Consider the following 22,144-nt stretch of genomic DNA (forward strand, 5'->3'; position numbering starts at 1 on the left):
AGAGGGGAAGGTTAGGTTTAGGGTGCGGGGAATGGGATGTTAGGTTTAGGCACTAGGGTGGGAGGCTTGGTTCAGGCACCAGGGAGGGAGAGTTATGTAAGAGCGAGGGGGAAGGTAAGGATCAGTGGTGGCTCCAGAGGTAGGGCTGCAATGCAGCCCAAAATTTAAATAGGGGAGCCACACCAACTGCCCTTCCAAACATCGCTGACTGGGACTCACTGGCAGTTGATGTGGCTCCCCTATTTGAATTTTGGAATGTGCAGCAGCCCCACCTCTGGAGCCGCCACTGGTTAGGTTACCGACCAACAGGTGTCGGTATCCTAACCTTGTCGGGGTGCCGAAGTCAGGATTTCGCAAGTATACCATAATTTACGTGATTTTGGTGTATTTTTTAATGTGTTGTTGATTTGTAAATTGCCACATAGTGGTAGTGTGGAAAGATTCTGCATAAACAGGGTTCAAAGCACAGATGGAGCACCTGGAGCAGGGGGCACCACCTTGCCAGAAAATGCAGTCAAAACTTAAATAGGACTACAGCTATGAGAAGCTTTTAACTTCTTAAACCTCTGACCATCTGGTGGTGGTCCTAATTATTCCGTAGGATGGACCATGGGTGGAATTTTAGGCATGGCATAGGAGGTTTGTGGGCAGTGCAAGTAATCGAGATGAGTGGGGAAAGGATGGGCCTCTTGTGTCAGGTACTGGATAAAGATCCTGCTTGTGACATATGGTAGCATGTTCAGCAAAGGCAGTTTGCCCATTCAAAACTCTTAGCACTTATATGGACAATTTTGCCTGGCGTCAATGGTCCTGGGCATTTGCATCTGTTGTGCACAAGTATATAGGTGCAGTGGCTGATGGTGTTCCAGAAACACAGCTCCACCCCGTGATGCTAGAAAACTGATCTGCACCTAGCCATCTTTGCTAGGTGATTTTCCTTTAGGTTCTGAGATAGTGCTGCACCTCGCTACTCTGTTTTTCTATAGTTTTACCTTGTCTCCTGTTCACTCTGCTCACTTTCTTCAGTGTTTTCATGTTTGCTAAAGTGGTTAGTGCTATCCAGATTCCATCTCCGCTAAAGATCCCTTTTGCTGGATAACATGTGTAACAGACCTTTTCTGTTGTGCTTGCTTCTGCTTTTCTCTTTGACCAGCGGCTGGAAAAGCTGTGTAACAGACATCTGGAATTGCTGACTGGATCTGTTTCTGCTAGTTCTTTGCCTGGCTGCTGGATAATCTCCGATAAAATGATGCCCATGTCTCTTCTGGCTATCTTTAGTACTAGAGGGCTGCAGTAAAATGTGCTTGCTCTGGGCACCATAGATCCACATGAAACCTATGTGCATAAACTAGGGATATACCAGGTAGACAAAAAAATACAGATGTAGAGTACAATAAAACAAAGTGTGTGGAGGGCCTTGGGAAAGGACATTACTGAAAAGAAACATACAATATTTGGAAAATGTGTGTATTTTCACTCATACTGTATAAAGAGCTGTAGGTATCTCAATATGAATCCATGTCTGCGCAGTCAGCAAATGCACCTGGATTACAATTAGTTATTATTATCATCATCAACATACATATGTACCTACCCTCTACTAGGTATAAATTAATTGCTTCCTAAAAAGTGTAGCTACTTGCTGATCTGCATAGCCTGAATTTGCACAAACTTGGCCTCACAGAACTTTGCCTACATGAGGATGACTCTTTTCACCAGTTCAACCACTTGGGTCATAAGTTCTGCACTACAACAATACCTGAGGAGAAGTTATAAAACCTCTAGAATGCCTTCATGAGGTCTTCACCCATTGTAGCTACCTTTCCCTTAAAGCTGAATGTGCTTCCCAGAGTAACAGTCTTGGTGGCATTTGAGTTCTGGTAAGTGGTACAAAATATATTATCTTTCTCACCGCAATAGAGACAGAAATAATCTAGTGTTCTCCCTGCTTTTTTTTAAAAGGAAGTGGAGAAACTCCAATCTGCAAATGTTCTAAGTCATGAGGGATAATATTCTTAAATTCCAGTTTTTTATAACACGGTGCCCTTTTCCTGAAGTCATTCCTTAAAATGTCTATGAATGCAGATAGCCAAAGGAGTAAGAATCTCCAAAGAACCAGAAACAAATTACTAGATAACAGCATCTCATACTTCTTCAGCATCTTTCCATTCACAATCGGAAGCCCACCTCTGGAATTCAGGAATATTCTTCCATTGTCCTATTGCCTTGTGTGACTCTGCAGAAGCTACTGCATAGAAATCATCATATAGGACTCCTAAAACTGTACAATAAAAAAAAATGTTTCACCTGAGCTGGGTGCGTGACTAGTAGGTACCACTTAAAATGTCCGAGGATCATCCTGCTGTGGTTCTGAACTCGGTGAATATTATCTGAAATGAAAATACATCCTACAGCTCCCTCTGAAGTTACAGAACAATCTGTGGCCATCTGAAATCCTGCCAGATAAATGTCATTTACATTAGGCTTAGTGGATGATCCAGGATTGAATCACACAGTCTCAATTGGTTCCTCTTCTTCAGCCACATTATCATACAAGTCTTCAACTGCCTGCTTAAGGACTTGAATTTGATTAGCCAGTATTGCACTAGGAAGAAACCCTGATTCTATATCGATGTGGATTCTACACTATTTAGATACGCAGTCAATAGATTGACACCAAAAGACAGGCAATAGATGGATATTTGCAAAAAGTCGATGGGTACAAAAGGTTGATGCACAGGGCGTTGAAATAGATGAAGATCGACAGGTACAAAAGATCTACATGGTCAAAAGGTTGACATTGGAATGATTGACACAAAAATGGTCAACACATTTTTTTCTAAGCCTAATCTTTACCCTAAGCTTAACTTTAACCGTCCCCTTGGTGCCTAACCCTAACCATCCCTCCTGGTGCCTAACCCTCACTGTTGTGGTGAGTGCCTAACCCTAATCATCCCTTCTTGAGTCTATCCCTAACCCTAAAAAAATTATTAAATAAAACATTTCAACCATTTTTGTGATGACCATCCCAATGTTGACCCTTTGTCCATGTTGGCCTTTTGTTGATCTTAATCCATGTCGATATTTTGTGTGTCGACCTTTTGTACCTATCGACCTTTTGTTTTTGTTGACCTATTGCATGTCGACCATTTGGTATCTATCTAGACACTGTCAACCTTTTCATTGCATTTACTTTGTAGATAATATACTGTATACAACAATATATGATGATGCTGATGGAGTGCACGGCAATGCTCTGTTTTTCCATTCATAGATTACAGGGTTAAGGATGGAGCCTTGGGTTTGATTCCAGCCATGGTGCTAGCTGCACAGAGTCTGTATGCTCTCCCTTTATTCTTGTGATGTTTCTAATTACCTCCCTCAATAGAAGGATCAACTGGTGCGGTAATTGTAGAGATGGTCAACATGATTTCAGAGTGGTTATGACTCAGGCCTGGAGTTTGGAAACTTCCTATAAATCCTCGATCTTCAAGGTTAAAAGAAAATAACGGGGTCAGCAATGTTTAAGTTGGTTCCAACTTGTTTGAGCTTTTATTTTAAACTTAAACAGCTACATTGTAGAGTTTTTTTTATTTTTTTATATTTTCATTGTTAAAGCTAAATTTAAAATGAAATGAATAACAGTTATAAAAATTGACAAAACTATAAAGTTAAAAAAAATTGCAAAATTTGTTTTGGGGAAAAAGTTTGTGATTTGGCCTCTCTGATCTAAGCTCAGTCTGACATCAATAGTTAGAGCATCTCAAGTTAATAGGCTCCTAAATTGACTATTTTGGACAACAGTTATAATTTTGACCATATTAACTCTGCTATAGGATGGTCCTTGTGTCTGTGGTACTGGACAAACTCTTGTACTGGTCTATCTATCTATCTATCTATCTATCTATCTATCTATCTCATATCTATATATCTATCTAATTTCTAGCTCATATCTATCTATATAGTTATCTCATATATATCTGTCTATCTATCTATCTATCTATCTATCTATCTATCTATCTATCTATCTATCTATCTATCTGTCTGTCTATCTATCTATCTATCTATCTATCTCATATCTATCTCATATCTATCTATCTATCTATCTATCTATCTATCTATCTATCTATCTATCTATCTCATATCTAAAATCTATTTTTCTATCTATCTATCTATCTATCTATCTATCTATCTATCTATCTATCTATCTATCTCATATCTATCTCATATCTATCTATCTATCTATCTATCTATCTATCTATCTATCTATCTATCTATCTCATATCTAAAATCTATTTTTCTATCTATCTATCTATCTATCTATCTATCTATCTATCATCTATCTCATATCTATCTATCTATCTATCTATCTATCTATCTATCTATCTATCTTCCTATATATCTAACTAGATTCAATTCAGCAGTGACATATTTTTTTTCCAATATGAGTAAGAACATATACAGTAGATGTGGCCACATACATCTAACCTCCTTGCGTGTTAAACATCCCTTCTATTCGCAGTGGCGTGACTCATTAGCACCAAGCATATTTTCAGGCAACTTTTTCCCTTAAAATGCATCTTATTTGCAATGCGATGCGAATAGGACCCACAAACAACTTATGCACTACAGCCTAAAACCATAACATAAAGACCACAAAATTTTATTTATTACCAGTTATTTATATAGCGCACACATATATTTACACACATCAGTCCTTGCCTCAGTGGAGCTTACAATCTATGTTCCCTCCACATGCACACAAACATACACACTAGGGTTATTTTTGATGGGAGCCAATTAACCTACAAGTATAATTTTGGAGTGTGGGAGGAAACCGGAGTACCCGGAGGAAACCCACGCAAGAACAGGGAGAATATACAAACTCCACACAGTTAGGGCCGTAGCTGGAATCGAACCAACAACCTTAGCGCTGTGAGGCAGTAATGCTAACCATTACACCATCTGTGCTGCCCAATAATATATAGGATAAGTGCAATCACAACATACTGTATCATACCAGATACACGGTTTAAAAAAATTTCTGTATGTCACATTCAACTTAATAAAGAAAATAAAATGATCTAGTGTGGTTGGGCCACAGTCTAATTTTTGACCTTGCAATAAAAGACATTTCAGGAGATTTAGGATATAGGAAGAAAATTGAAGACTATACTGTATTGAAGAACGTCATGCGATTAACCATGGACATCACATCTCTGGAGAACAAGGTTTAATTCCAGGTCTGTCACAAATGAAATGAATTTGATGGTCCACAGTGAACAGTAATGTATGACACTGGCTTGTCCCACTCCAGAGCTGAGGAATTCAACTGTTCTATCTAGTACAAAATAAATCAAATTAGATAGAAAATACCTCACCATAGAATTCTTTTAAGCATCTTCGAAGAAAATATCTATAGTGGGGAAAACTTTTCAATTTTCAAATAAAGAATGACATTCATCTTTCCCTGCACCTGTGCTCACTGCTAGAGATGGATGAAATCCCAGAAATTTGTGATATGCTTGAATTCAGATACAATTCTGCAAGTCACAACTCATTTGCAGCTTCTGTCAATGAACTAGTGATTAGCTGTGATTCACTGATCTAAGTTGGTGATTTGCGATTCACCACACTCTGCTATCCACGTGTTTAAGGTGTTTCAGTAGAGTGGAAACGGCCAGGGCCAGATTAACAATGGGGTGGATGGAGCTACAGCTCCAGGCCTTTATATGAAAATAGGCCCATCATCATCACAGCATAATGTTGACTGGCCATCTGCTGTCAACAAGGTCAGCCATATATCATAAGTAGTAAACCTGTTATCTCACAAAATTAAGCTTTTTTTTTTATTTTACATATTTATGGGGACATTGGGGATGTTAGTATAGGGGGTGTATATGCCCACATGGCACTGGCCACACCTACAAAGTAATGGACACACTTCCTTTGATTCTCATAATAGGCCCTTGATCATGTTCACTCCAGGCACATGTGGCCCTCAATCCGGCCCTGGAAACGGCTGTGCAAAGTGGTTCATCCCCCATGGGTAGAAGGTGTGCAGTGTACACATGCCAATGAGCCAGGGAGCCCTTTGCAGCCTCTTGTTTTATGGGCCCACCATGAAAAACAGCTATATAGCCATAATCTGGTGATCTAATCTGGCCCTGAATGGGAGGCCCATCAGCTGTCATTAGTTTCTGTCATAGTTCGTTTAGCTGTGCCCGCATGGTCTATGTAGGGTATAGTGTAGTACTGCTATGCACAGAGTGGGAGACAAGCTGACAAGCGGTAGGCAGTATCACATACTCCCTGCCTGAATGCAGAGAATTGCCTGTAGGATGCCTAGGTGCCCCTATGTCTTTATTAGAGGCTGAACAATGAATTCTGCAGCCTGTGAGAGTGCACATACAGTACTGTAGTGACTGCCCAATGCTAAGGTGAAAGATGGGGGGAGGTCTAATGGTTATACTGATAGGGGTGATTATGGTGATGGGGGCTAATTATCATGCAGATTGTGGTTAATTATTAGGATGATAGTTTAATAATTATTCTGGGTTTTCCTGATGCATGGCTTAATGATGCTGGTGGCAGAGGTCAATGATTACATTCATGGGGTCTTAATGAATATGCTGATTGATTGATAATGATTATGTTTCAGGGGGTTGGTTATGAGTTCATCATCACCATCATAAAGACCTTCCACCTCATTAGCAGCATTAGCTATACAATTGGGATTTCTCCGCCTTTTAATTTTCAAAGGCTAAATCCTGGCAGGTTGATCCATGGGAAAATATAGTGGTTGGGATTTTTGTGCCTCATACTATACATATGTTGTGTTTGGGGAAGAGCCCAGGCACTACTCTTATGCACCACTAACATTTACAAAGGCAACCCTGGATGTCTTCCCATTTTGAAAACAAGGAACACTCTTAATCGAGTCACAGTGGAGAAAAGGGCAAAATAAATTAAAATATTATTACTATAAATGTTACAATTATTTAAATGCCTTCTCTACACCCCTTTATGTCATTTGAATAATCGTGCTATAACTAGTGTATGCGCAATTTGCACCTGGCTAGTAATGCCTCTCTCAGTGCAAACATTGACATGTTGCGCCATAACGTCTGCACTTTGGGGGTAACGGCAGCATTTGCATCAGTAAAAATGGAGGCATGTGTCACCAAAGAGCATTTTCCATTACACCTCTGAATTTTGGGCATTGTAAATAATTAAACAGATTTGCAATATACAGTATATCAAGAGGGTTCTACTGAACAAATGTTACAATTACGACAAAAAAATTGTATTTTAAGTTTTATTATGTGTCTGCATGCTGTGGAATAATACTTTACTCCATATGAATGCAATGTTAATCTCGTCTTTGTAAAGCTGACATTTTACATTGGTGATTTATTATTCTTATAAATCTTGTGTATTGGGGGGGTGTTATATTAAAGGGTAATCTATTGTTGATTAATTTCCACATTTTTGCAAAAAGCGTGATTCCATTTACAATTTCAACGGAAGCACTAAACAAACTTTCAGGCAATACACCAGGGAAGGGATGTATCAATGCTAAAAATGCTGTCAAACTTCCGAAATTTCCGTTTTTGGAGGTTTGACCACATTTTCCATATGCAATAAGCTTCAGAAAGCAATGCTTTCTGTAGCCTGATCCGATAGGCAATGCCACCTATACACGGCGTGGCCTAATAGATGCCTATGCGCTTATTTTCAGGAGACTTCCCTGAGAAGAATTCAATTGGATGCCTCCCAGGGTCCACCATGGCTCACACATGCGCAGAGGGACACCTTGGTCATAAACCCGTAAGTCCCACACTGCAAAGTACAGCTCTTATTGGGAGAGCTGCTCTTTGCTTAAATGTACATGCATATGGCGTTAGGCATTGGGGGGATGCATCCTGCCCAGCCCTAGAACATAAAATGTGATCTTTGGATCACTGGTCAAACAGCTACTGCCAACGTTCCATCAAAATAATTGGGTAGAAGAATTATAGGGCTATTAAGGTATGAGTCTGTCATTTTTTTGGTCCATAAATTGCAGAATTGTGGGTCCTTCATCCTCTATTTGAAAAAAAAAATGTCCATCCCTCTGAAATAGATTTTTTTAGGGGGATTGTGAATTGATATCATCCATCTCTTAGAGGGAAATATTACCAAGGTCGTTGGGGATACACTGTTTTTCTGACATATTTCCTTTCCTTGCTGTAGTAGTGACTGAAGAATAGGTTTTCACGTGTCTTGTGAATACACAAACATTGACTTCCTATCCTGTGCACCAAAAAATATTTTGTACTGTATATGCAACTTTTTAACAGACACACTGATTGATTGTGTGGTGAATTGCCGGTGTATTTCTATATCTAGCTAGGGAATGACAAGCACAGAAAACAACTGCACAGTCTGTAGAGGTAAGCGAATCAATTCTGTCAACATACAGAGGTATTCACTGATAATCTTTACAGGGACTGGAGAATCAGGCAGCCCCACAAACACAGCAGGGCTGACCAGCAATGCCTTCCTCGCAATGCCATTATCACCCCCACCCCTTCCTATGCTCTTCACAGGATTAGCACTGTTAAAAGTAAAAATAAATTATTTTTAAAATCATGACCCTACAGAAAATCCCCAATGACTCCATTGCTAGACTTCTGCTTTCAACTATAATTCAAGGAAAGGGGAATGGAAAATCCCTACAAGAGGAATGATACACAATATAAGAGTATCTACTGTTAGTGACACCCCTATACTTTACAACATGTATTGTGAGATATTTACTTAATTGTTAGTAAGGGTGGTGCTCCCTAGAATGAGGGGTAATTAGCATGAAGAGGTCTGTGGGAAGACAAGTATTCTAATTATGGGGCACACTTTAGCTGTCGTGAACATTTAAAATATAACCTGTATTGGTAATGACTAAAACTGCGAAATATAAAAAACATAAGTGATGAAAAACAAGGAAATTAAATAAAAAAATTATATAAAAAATGTGCAACTGTAGTAACGAGTCTTACTGACAGCTAAGAGTAAGTTATGATCTCAAAATCCTCCTAAACTGGGAGAATAATTATTATTACCCAAATGAGTATTAGGGAAATAAGAAGTAATCTATATGGCTCACCAGTATCTAGAATATAATCAGTCCAGAGACAATTGTCATACTTAAGCTGCATATCCACTTGCCGATTAAACAGATCGATTGAACAATTACGATATCATAATCGTTCAATCGCTCATTAATCGGGCATGAATCAGGCATAAAAATGTCGAAAACGACCAGCGATGCGCGCTCCCACTGGTCGTTTATGACATCAATCATCGCCCAAACATGCCGGTCAATCTGCAGATAACGACAAATTGGGCATGTTCGGGGAAGAGAGAGGGTGCCTACACTGAACGACATATCGTTCAGTGTGGGCACCTACAGGATGAGGAACGACTGAACAATTACGATGTCGTAATCGTTCAAACATTGCTCAGTCGGCAAGTGGACATGCACCTTTAGACTGTCACTGATATTATGCACTAAGGAATAGCGTGAAAAGTTATGCACATCTGAGCCAATGTATTGACATTCAATGACAATTAATAAACTGTAACTGGGAAAACATGAGCATTGGGTCCCACTGCGATGGTAAGAGCCAGCCTCAGTATGGTCGGGGCATGTCGACAGTGAGGAACAACCCAATATAAAATGACCCCTCCTCCCAGACTCTACCAGCCTTGTACTGGGCTACTTTTGCGACTTCTGTGGGCGGAAGGTAATAAATGAGATTGTGACCCCTGTGGCGGGATGCAGCAAAGGGAGCAATGCGGTCAAACCCTGAAAAAATGCAAGTTTTCATATGCACCAAGCCCCAGAATGTGATGCACTCCTGGACTTGGATGCGGTGGGTAAAGCCATTTTCAGACAGCGTTACCCTGTAGAAGCCTATGGGCTCCTATCAGGAGAGTGCTGTGAGAGGGATCCAATCACATCCATTCCCAGCACCCCTTGCAGCAAATGGGTCCCTCTGTGCATGCGTAGTAGGAGGTCAGAGGGACTTCTGGGTCATGGACCCGGAAGTACCTCATTCGCAAAGGACAGCTCTTACTGAGAGACCTGTCCTTTGTGGTGTTCATCATGCATACTGGCGTTGCTAGCATCGGCATTCATGCGAAGGGTGGCGGGATGCATTGCATCATGCATTGTGGTCATTTTTCCGCTACAGTTACCCCTGTATTTTTCATATAACCCCTCCACATGACATCACATGCCCTGCAAAGAGGAAGCTGGTAGCAGGATTCTGGGCATGGGATCTGTACAGTATCTCTAGAACATCTGTGGACAGCCAGGTGCCATTCAAGGCATCCAAAGCATATGGACATAGGGCTATAGGGGTAGCAAATGTGCTGCTCCCTTTGCCTTGACTGAAGTGCGATGGCACCATGGAGGCTGCCTTACCCATATATCTACCAACCGGGGGGGGGAGGATGGTTGGGGCTTGCATTTCTCAATGGGGAATCCACATGACCTTTGTGGAAAGCAGCATATAACAAAGTGACACTTTTGATTTTTTTACTTTAAATGGCGCAGGTCAGGTGACTAATTGTGTTTTGCATTTCTTTATCGAAACTTTTTTATGGTACAAAGGGGCATATCTATCAAAGCTTGATGTGAGATAAAATTGTGAGATATATATAACCAACCAATCAGCTTCTAACTTACATTTTGCAGGCTGTGTATAAGAAATGATAGTTTGGAGCTGATTGGTTGGTGATATCTATTTCACAATTTTATCTCACATCAAGCTTTGATACATATGCCCCTAATTGTGCTATCTTACAACAGAACCTAATTTGCATATATTTAGTCTAAATTTTACTGAAACACGATGAACACAATGTTTGGGGTCCGGTAGCCTCTTGTAGTCAGTGTGTTTGAAACTAAAGGAAAGTTGAGATCAAACTGAGGGGTCTATTTACTAAGCAGTGTTAGGAGGCAGAGTGAAATGTGATAAGGTACCAGCCAATCAGCTCCTTACTGTCATCTCACAGGCTGTGTATTGAAAAGTGATAGTTGGGAGCTGATTGGCTGGCACCTTATCACTTTTCACTCTGTCTCCTAGACCCCTGAATCCCCTGTGTATTTAACATAAGATGTTAGATCTGGTGATCTTGTTGGAAAGGTTACAGTAAGGTTTCTTGTGAAAAATGATAAAATTAAAAAAAACACAGCCTGCTTTTCCAGTTGCATCTGGAAATACTCATGGAACATTATTTGATGATCACATATTCTTTTATGTTATGCATCTATGTAAAATCATTAATTTACAATGCTTCGCATGAATATTCAGAGGCAAATCACATTTTCTCTGTTTCCGTAGGTGTTGGAGATGACAAAAGATGTGTTTCTACTATAATTATTTAACATTTTAAAAACCGTCAAGCCTGTTTTAAATCGACTCTTCACTATGTCTAATGATGTCAGTACCATACATGCAAAAGTATATATATATAAACTAACTATCTATATATATCTGTCTGTCCATATATATATATATATATATATATATATATATATATATATATATATATATATATATATATACATATATAAAACATTTATTAAAGGACTTTTAAAAAGGCTTTTCTTTACCTTGTAATTAATTGGCCAACAAGGGAAAACTGCTATGGAAAGGAATATAGATAAAACAATCTTTCTTACTAGAGATGACATTTGTTAAGAAATCTTTTTGAAGACTTTTTAAAACATGCATGAGAAACTACCAATTACTAAGCCCATTGAGATTTCTGTGTGAGGAAAAAAATATGGAATTATCATACAATAATAATAAAAACACAGACAAGATAACCTAGAGCATTATACCATATACTGCAACTTAACCCTTTGCCGCTTGCATCAGAATTTATCTATACCACCTATAGAGTGTTCTAACAAAACCTAATACTAGAATGCGAATCCACTGTACATATTAAATAGAAAATGAATGAAAGAAAAATCATATCCCACTTGTCTGCTGTACATAATTTAATGGCTTTATGTTATGCTATATACAGTTTTATGAAACAGCGAAAATCCTGGGGCTGAGATGCAGTTATATTTAAAAGTCTGGTTGCAATTCCTAGTTTTATTCAATTTACTTTATTTCGCTAATCCCCAGTCACCATTCTCACCACGCACTTTGCACCATACCGCTATTCTCTGTTTTTGCAGTAAGCAGCATATCATGGTGCATGGAAGGTAGGGAGGAGCTTCAAAATTAAAATGTAGATTTACTGGCATTTAGAGCGAGTACAGCTTTTTTGTAAATAATGCAAATTAGGTGTTTGGCTTCAGGGTCACCAAGGTATCTGATAGGCCTGAGTTATAGAGAAGGGGCGTGGTCAAATGTGGGGTCATGGCTACTAGCCACACTGCACACAATACTCAAATGAGCTGCAATTAGAGACAATAAGGAACTTTATTCTCTCAGACTTACCATTGGTGAGTCGCCAGAATGGATTCTGATAGAGGCCTGTCCTGGTGATCGCTGAGAACTAATGTGATTGCTTTGCGATCATATTACTTCCTCCTTTACCCTTCCAGCAATGCTACTGCACAGGCGCTGACAGACTTCGAACCTGCACAAGCTGGTGCCACCGTGGGGGCAAGCATGACAGTCTAGTTCGCCTCCGAGTCTCTAGTATGAACCTCCGGCCCCTGGCGCCTGGTACTTTGTAAGCAACTTTGTTTTGCAGCAATGTGTATAAGATGTACAGTATATTTCCAGTAAAAAAGTGCAATTTGCTACCTGTGGCAGGGTGTCTACGTCACCTCAAGAATATTTTATCATATGGTGCAAAACCACTAGGTGAATGAGGACACATCTGTGGCTCCAGCATCCTGTAAGCTCTACTGTGTATGTCCCTACAGTATGTAAGATCCCAACCCATTGACTTCCCTTAGTGATAATAACCATATACTTACTATGCCTGTATCCAGTGCCAGGGCTGTGACCTGTGAACAGGGTACAGCAAAGTCTCTTTGATGGGTCCCCGGCAAATAGCACTGGTGCATTTGGCTCTGCCTCATTGCTTCTAGTAGTCCCAATACAGATTGACAACACTGAATATAAAACTTATTTGAGCAAGAAGGATAATAAATGTAAGGTTTATATGACTTGTGTAGAGGGATGAAGTTTGGGTATTAAAATGGTGGCTCAGGAATTTCATAAACGTTTCCGAAATGTTATGTTTTCAGGAAATGCTTATAAAAGGAAGCCCCCCAAAAGTCCTGTAACCTTTAATGGAACAGAGTTAAGTGATGCAGTTCTTGGGAGAGTGGAATGATCAAGTTGGGAGATATTTTAAGACAAGTGGTGAGTTCCGTGCTGGCACAGTTTTGCCAATGACCTTGTATCATAACAGTAGAGTTTTCATATTGGATTTTGAAATGTACAGTTGTAGCGTCTTATTTACAATGTGGATGACGGAGCAAAGTACAGTTCTGTGTCAAGGAAGACGTCTCAGCAGCGCATTTAAAGGGTAGGGTTTATTATTGTTTTTTGTCCAACATGAAAAGAGGCAGATAAGTAACTTTTATTAGAAAGTGGAAATATTAATATCTCAGTTTTGGAAAATTTTAATTTAAGGTGGTCAAATATTATTCAAGAAGAAATGGCAGAAAGATGTTCAGTGATTTGTACCAATGTAAATTGTGAAAGACGCATACAGGAAAGATACATTTTAGCATTATTCAAATAGAGGTGTTACTGAAATCCAATGGATATTCTCACTCTAATTTTTCATTTATAGATAACTTTATAGATAAATAAGAAGAGAGGACTTAGAACTGGATCTTATGTTACTTTAACTAATGTAGGGAGGAGGCGGATCCACTGACACCGGTACTGAAGGATAAGAACTATAATAAATTATTGTTTCCTTCACAGTGTAAAGTGTTCTGGAGGGCATGGTAAAGTGGTTGTGCTTCTCAGATTCAGGTGGCGGACAATCATTTTTTATGATAATAAAATGCCTGCTGAATGGCAGCTTCATCTTGTTGTGTGACTTTGGGGTCTATTTACTAAGCAGTGTTAGGAGACAGAGTGAAAAGTGATAAGAAAGTGATAAGGTGCCAGCCATTCAGCTCCCAACTGTCATCTCACAGGCTGTGTTTGAAAAATGACAGTTGGGAGCTGATTGGCTGGCACCTTTTCACTTCCTTTTCACTTTTCACTCTGTCTCTTCAGACTGTTTAGTAAATAGACCCCTTAATCTTGACTTGGTACAACTTTGCAAACAGTTTCTGAAAATACATAATCTTAGTTTGTTTCGAACTGTGCACAACTGCCATACAGTATGTTTCACACACACTTAGTTTTGGTCTTGTTTGCTTCATTGCACCTGACACAGGCATTGCTTCTTTTGTTAAAAGAAAATCAGCTTATCCAAGCACATTTGCCCTTTTTGTACATGCCAGATATACAGTAGCTGTATCACTTAGGTGTACTGTAGTTTTCATCCTTCTCTGAAGAGAGTCATAATAACGCCTTTGCCGCTCAAACTATTTTGACACTTTTTGGGCTGGTCACATTCCAGCATCGATATCATTAATTGTATGTTTGCAGCACTCACAAAAAAAAAAAAAAAAAAAAGACTTGGAATTTCCAGAAAATAATATTTATTAGCTGATTTATCCTCTCATAGCAAATACAATCTACCCAAAATGGCCAAAAAAGTGATTTTTTTATTGCAATTGCATGAAAGTGAGACAAAAGCAAATTTTTTTTCAAAGCACCACAGAAATTTACTTTTTAGTTCTTGAATCAGCATTAACCCACCAAAATAGCAAGGAACTGGATTCTATACCTGTATGTAGGTTTTTATAATAAAATCTGCACTTAAAGAATAATAATGCATTTTGTTACATTTGAATGAAGGACAGCGTAAGGCAAGTGCAATCTAACTGAGCCAGTTTAAACCCCGTGGTTGTGGGAGCAGTATACCTTTAAGAGTTATGATGTTGGAGTCAGTCATTAGATTTAGCCTATAGGGTGCCTTGGGGGTGTGGCCTTGCTGGTATATTAGGTCTGTTATCCAAAGACTCCTCCTCTTTGTTTCTGGAAATCCCACCCTCCCTCCCTGTTTGTGGTGTGTTGTTTGCTGGATGTGTTGTGGCGGAAATAACAGTAATGTGCTTTTAGTTATACAAATTAGATGGGTGTGCTCTCCTTGATTGATGATAGGCCAAACCCGTCCCTTCCGGGAATGACACAGCTCGTCCGGGCGTGCTTTATGCTGGAGAGTAGAACACCAACGAGTGATGTGTTTGGTCTGCGTGTGTTTTGTGGGAATGTCCGTTCTTTATTGTCCGCCACCATACTAACTTTAAGCTCACAATCAATATTGATTGGCAACTTCTAATTATCTAATTAGATAGCCCAAATTCAATATTAAATTAATTATTAATTCATTATTAGTAATCTAATGTCAAATAAATTTGACCTTTAATTTTAAATCCAACTCCTGTTGTCCGTGTGTTTATTTTTAGATAAGTTTTTAGTTGTGTTAAGTCTGAAAGGTATAGTGTACATATCAACCATAGGGAGTTTAATACATAAAATGTATAATATTAATATTGTAACCCAACAAGGCATACAATTTTAAAAATGAGACAGCCTACTATATCAAATGAGGGTCCCCTGTGTTTATTAATGCCAGGATAGAGGAGATTTGGGCATTAGAGACCATCATCTGTGGACTTCCTAATGAAGGTACAGTAGAATAGAGTCTATTGTCTGGTGACTACCAGACAGTAGCTAATACAGGGACACACTGTTTTTAAGAGTGAAAATGAGGGTTTCTCTGAATGTGTAAGAGCAGCATAGTATGTGCCTTCTCCGATCTTACGGGTCTACTAGAATTTTTGCAGTGCAGGTTAAAATTGATTGGTAATCCCCGGTGAACACCAGGTACCAGGCGAGGCAGCCATTTTAGGCACTCTACATAGGTTACCCTGGGTGGAAATAGGTAATGCTTAGGAAAGATAACACGAAATGGGGAAGTTGCAGCATACTAAATCTAAGAGCAGGGACCTTACATAGCCAGCAGACCCAAGTATTTTTCATCCCACCCACGGGTGTACCATGTGTGGCAGCCATCTTAGGCACACTACGAAGGTTACAGTGTGTGAAATACCATATAAGGAACAAATACTGGTCACTGAAACATGTGTGGTGTGATATGCACTGCATGAATAGGTCCACAAGTTGCTCGTCCTGCTAATGTCAACACCATCAGAAGATGTTTCAGTTTGATGTAGAACTAAGGGCCTGATTCAGAGCCACTCGTAAGTGGCAGCTCGTTCGCTCCGAGCGATGTTTGCCCAACTGCGCATGCGTACGGATCGTTATACGCATGCGCGAACCAGTCAGTGCGGCCGAAATTCATGTGCTCGCAAAATAGCGAATGCCTGCTAATTTGAGTGACAGGATGAGGCGTATGTGGGTGGTAACAGGGGAAGGTGCTTGAAAACGGGGAGTGGAGATCCGATCGCTGGCGTGCTTAAAGGTCAAAAAGGGCGTTTTATGGTTGTGCATATTTAAAACAGCAGCGTCATTGACCACGTCACTGGGTTATTTTATATCCAGAACTGCTCGCAAAATTGTGGTAGCAAAAACCAACCACAAGAATAGCGAGCAGCTCAGGCGTGAACAGACCGCAAACAGCGAACGGTTCATTTGAATAGCCACCCCTATTTTCTGGACGAGCGAGCGCAAATAGCGACCGGCTCTGAATCAGGCCCTAAGTGCCTTTTGAAAGAATTATTTAAATATGTTTCTTATTCAGTTACCATATATTTTATTTAAATCCATTGACTTGAGTAAATACAGAGAATGTGAACAATTTATTAAAGCATTATGGGGTCTATTTACTAAGCAGTGTTAGGAGACAGAGTAAAAAGTGATAAGAAAGTGATAAGGTGCCGGCCAATCAGCTCCCAACTGCCATCTCACAGGCTGTGTTTGAAAAATGACAGTTGGGAGCTGATTGGCTGGTACCTTACCACTTTCTTATCACTTTTCACTCTGTCTACTAACACTGCTTAGTAAATAGACCCCTATATTTGTTAGATTGCAGCAGGTTTACTCATTCAAAAATATACTTATTTTACATACCAGTATTATCTTAGTAACCAGACACCTTGTGGTTTGCCACAGCACTATATATGTATTTGAATGGCACACATTCTAAGCCAAGAGGCGACTTAGAGAATGGTACCCGAATAGTTAATGATTCACTTTATTTTTTCTATATTTTTCTTGCTAGCTTTATTTATAAGCCTTTCACTGGACTTAACTACAAAAGAGCTGTCAGTGACACTGTTCTCCAACACTGAACCTTTCTGCAGCTGAGGCTGTGTCGTTTTTTCCTTGCCGAGACCCTATCATTAGATGCTGACTATGATTACATACTGGTAGCTTTGCCTGCTGCATTTTCTAACACTTGTAATCAAATATATGTTGCTCCATCTTGAAAAAAAATATTCTATCATTTTAAGCCTTTACATTTCATATAACAGAATCAGAACTGAGGGAGCAAATTCCAACTGGAAAATAAATAAAAAAAAATCCATCAAACTTTCTCAAAAATAAAATAAACATACTAAGCTTGATATTATAATAACTCCTGCCATAGATGATGTCATTTTCTGCAATCGTCGAAGCAGAGGAGACAGAAACAGGCGCATGGCTCGAAGGTACGCCTATGTGGTCTAGGTTATGTGGGGTGACGAAAACATGAACAGCCAGAGCTGATATTAGTGCTAGTGCTACATCAAAGTAAATGACACTGCATAAAAAAACAGTCTAACACATTTATCAAAAGGAGTATGAAGACATATTCTATATTATATGTTGGTAGAGTAAAGGTAAGAGTGAGGATGATGAGGGTGATGATGAAAAAGATAATGATGATTGACAAAAACACTGGAAAGGTTGTCAAGGGGAGATATATATGACCCAGGTCAGGATTGACTTTTATGTTTTATTTATTTTGTGCTGCTAATAAAACTAGCTGTGGTTACTTGTACCAAGACCCTGAACTGCTGCATGAAAAGTGCAGCCATTTACTCCAGGAGATGACAACCATACCCTGATATTGTCATACATGGTGTAGAAGCAAGCATTGCAATTAAATTACAGCCATATAAAACTATGTGGTAAATGTTAAGTGACATACAAGTGTTTTGTTCTTTAAAAACTGTTATATTGTGTCACCAGCAGATGATTAGGGAAGCCAGATTCTGCTTCTCAACTGCACCAAAAATAACATATAAGACATAGTTAAGGCCTTGTTACTGGCTACTTTGAGGCAGCAGGAAGCCATCAAAGCACAGAAGGAAGTTACCAGTTTGCAGGAATTGGCCATTGAGTAGGCCAGGGGTCAACAGCAGTTGGATGTTGAGGAGGCCTGGAGGTGGCAGCACCAGAATGGTGAGGCCTTAAAAGTGGTGGTGCAGCATCTAGCAGTCCTATCTGGAAATGCTTCCATGGATATCAAAAATAGCTTCAGCTCCATAAGGGCTAGTATTTGTCTGCACAAGATGACATAGAGTGATGATGCTGAGGCCTATTTAACAACTTTTGAAAGAACAGCTGAGAGGGAAAGTTGGCCTAAAATTCGGTGGGCAGGCCTTTTCACACTAGTCCTCTCAGGGGAATCATAAGAAGGCATATTTTAACTTGAGCCTTACTGATGCCAAAGTCTATGTCACACTAAAAACTGAAATGCTAACTCATTTGGGTGTCATAATGTCTGGAGAACAACAAATTCATTGCTGGGGATAACATGTTGAAAACCTCCCTGCATGGAAATGCATGGCCTCATCCATCTTACAAAGGAGTGGCTACTGCTAGAGACCCTAATTACGGCTGCAGATCATGGAAAGGGTTGTTATGGACTACTATCTATGGTCCCTGCCTGCAGTTCTGCACCAGTGGGTGAGTCGTGGAGACCCTAAAACAACAAACCAGCTTGAGGAAATGGTGTAGGCTGAGGAACTGTTGAATGTACCTGACCAGTCTCTAGTCCCACAATGGTGATCTCCAATGACTTCTGGTAAGACTGTTCAAGGGAAAAAGGATGCTGGGTGATGGAATGAACTTAAACATCCATAGACTATAGGCTTGGAAACAGCAGATTGGCCCGCTGTGCCAGGAAGTTTCCCATCTCATATAAGACTTGATAAAAAATATGATCAGATGTTTTAGATGTAGTGGCATGCACTATGTTGCTGCTAATTGTGCACATACCTTTGAAACTATGCAATGTGAAACTGCTTATATTGTATAAATCACAGAGTATCTTTCTTTGCTCAGCTAGCCTGCACTGCAGACTGACAGTCTGGGCCAGATAAATGATTGTGTATACTGCAGAAGGCAAACGGGTAGAGATTCTGGTGGTCTGGTTACTCTGCTGAAAGCCAAGGTGAGCCCCTTCAAATATTAAGTGAAAACTGTTGGTGTAACCTCTATACATGAGTATACTTGGCATTATGATATTGCTGAAGTTAACTTGGAAACACAGTGTGGTGCTATAGTAGTCACTGTGGGATTAGTTCCTGATTTGAATGTTTGATGCTATATTAGGAAGAGATTCTTCCCACTTCTGGAAGCTGTGGGAAACCCAAATGGTTACAGAAGTAAATAACCCAGAACCATTTGATAGTGTTGCTGATACAGTAACAGTGGGATTGTTCCCTGAGTCTGAAGTGTTCTCTACTCCAAGTATGAGTCAGAGAATGATGAGAGCAGCAGTGGGGCCTACCTATGGTCAATATTATCTTATTATTATAGTTTGTCTGCCACCAGCAATGACACAGCATTATCTCACTGTTACATCATGTCTGCTGCCAACCTTGATCCCTAATGTTTAAGTGAGTCCACTACCATCTGAGCCTTATCTTCTACCAGTGTGAATCCTGTGTCCAGTCACTGTTTCCCAGTACTTGGTCATCCAGTATAGTGACCCAATCACATCTAAACCTCTGTAATGTTATGTGGTGATATATTTTTATTATTTGGAGTTGAAGACTGGAGGCATCCAAGCACCAGTAAGCATGTCAAGCTTTAAAAGAAAGGCTGCTTGATAAAAGTGAATACACCACAAATCGGTAAAGGACTCATCACCACTCTACAGATACTGTATTCCATATCTGCTGTAAGTCATGGTCATGGATCTCTTCTATAATTTACACTATAGATACATTAAGGATCATTTACAAAAATTTTAAAATATGCAAGACAAAAGCTGTTTTTTATACCATAGACCTATTTTTACCTATTATGGACCTATTTGGACCATATTTGGACCTATTTTTCCAGAAATGTTTCCATGTATGCATTAAAAATGTGAATTGCCATAAAAACACAAGAGTAATTATGTGGAATGCAGAAATTAATTACTTCTGATGGGAAAAACTTAGGCCCTCATTCAGAGCCACTTGCTAGCGGCAGTACGCTCGTTCCGAGCGATGTTCGTACATCTGCGCATGTGTACGGTTTTTAGTACGCATGCGCGAACCAGTCAGTGCGGCCGAAAATCGTTTGTACGCAATATAGCGAGTGCCTGCTATTTTGAGTGACAGAATGAGGCGTATGTGGGTGGTAACAGGGGAAGGTGCTTGAAAACGGGGAGTGGAGATCAGAACGCAGGCGTGCTTAAAAGTCAGAACGGGCGTTTTATGGGTGTGCATAATTAATATAGCAGCGTCAATGACCACGTCATTTGGTTTTTTTTAACTCAGAACTGCTCACAAAATAGCGGTTGAAAAAAACAACCACAAGAATAGCGAGCAGTTCATATCCTGTTCGGTGTACTCGATTAATCTAATAAATAGCGGACATGACGTAGGATGCGAGCGGCCAGGGGGAGTATTTTTCAAAAAAACGAACGCAAGTTTGGCTCGCTCGTTCAGACATAGAGGCGTGAACAGACCGCAAACAGCGAACGGTTCATTTGAATAGCCACCCCTTGTTTTAGAATGAACGACCGCAAATAGCGAGTGGCTCTGAATGAGGGCCTTAGTTCAATCATAACTAATGGCCTGATTTAGAGATTTTTGCAACACTGATATTTATGCAGATCATTTGATTGATTGCCACTGCGAATGCACAAAAGCCACACTGCATAAGCACAGTGATTGTACTGCGATAAAATTCATACAGAGGAACCACTTGCAAAGTGAGTGACCAGTAGTTCCTCTGTATTGGGGGTCAACACCGTAGCTAGGGTAATGCGGCCGGTGCCATCGCACAGGGCACCACAGGTCAGGGGGCACTGTTTTGGCCTGTCAAATGTCTGTTTATTATCATTCTTGCTTGTAGCTTCCTCTTATTTCATTCTCAACATCTCCTGGTCTTTCCTATCTCTTCACTGGCCCTTCCCCATGAAGCCATGGCCCTTTTTTGTGTGCATTATGTCCCTTTGAAAAATGAGGGGGGTGCCAATGCTCTTTCTAGCACAGGGCACCAAAAAGTCTAGTTATGGCTCTGCTGGGGATGGTTAGAAAAATGTAGGGATGTCAGACCATTTAAATGCCATTTCATGGGCATGCATAAATGAGCCATTGTGATCTTCTCCACAGCATGAGAGCTCTCTGAGTGTCAGGAGAGCTGCAGTGTTTGCGACTGGTCAGACTTGACATGCTGTGTCAGAGCAGTAACTAGACTTTTTGGTTCTCTGGGCCAGAAAGATCATTAGCTCTCTCTTTTTCAAATAGGGACATGACACGTGCCCAAAAAAAGTGTGTGGCATCATGGGGAAGAGGTGTGACAAATGTGATTTGTCCCGTACAAAGATGAAGGGGTACCGATCCTGTTGTACCACTGTAATCCAGGTATCACTGCCAAATACAGTGTGAATCCAATGGCTGCAGTAATATTACAATAGGTTCGAGTCCTGGGTATTGACAATATTTTAAAATGTATGTGTTAAAATTAGGGGTGAGCGGGTTCGGTTCTACTCGAATCTTATTGGCTATCAGCTATCACAAGTTTTGGATAGTCAATAAGATTCGGTTTTTAAAACCGAACGGAACCGAGTAGAACCGAACTCGCTCACCCCTAGTTAAAAT

The sequence above is a fragment of the Taudactylus pleione genome, unplaced genomic scaffold (genome assembly GCF_031769625.1).
Source record: "Taudactylus pleione unplaced genomic scaffold, aTauple2 ptg000174l, whole genome shotgun sequence".
Taxonomy (NCBI): domain Eukaryota; kingdom Metazoa; phylum Chordata; class Amphibia; order Anura; family Myobatrachidae; genus Taudactylus; species Taudactylus pleione.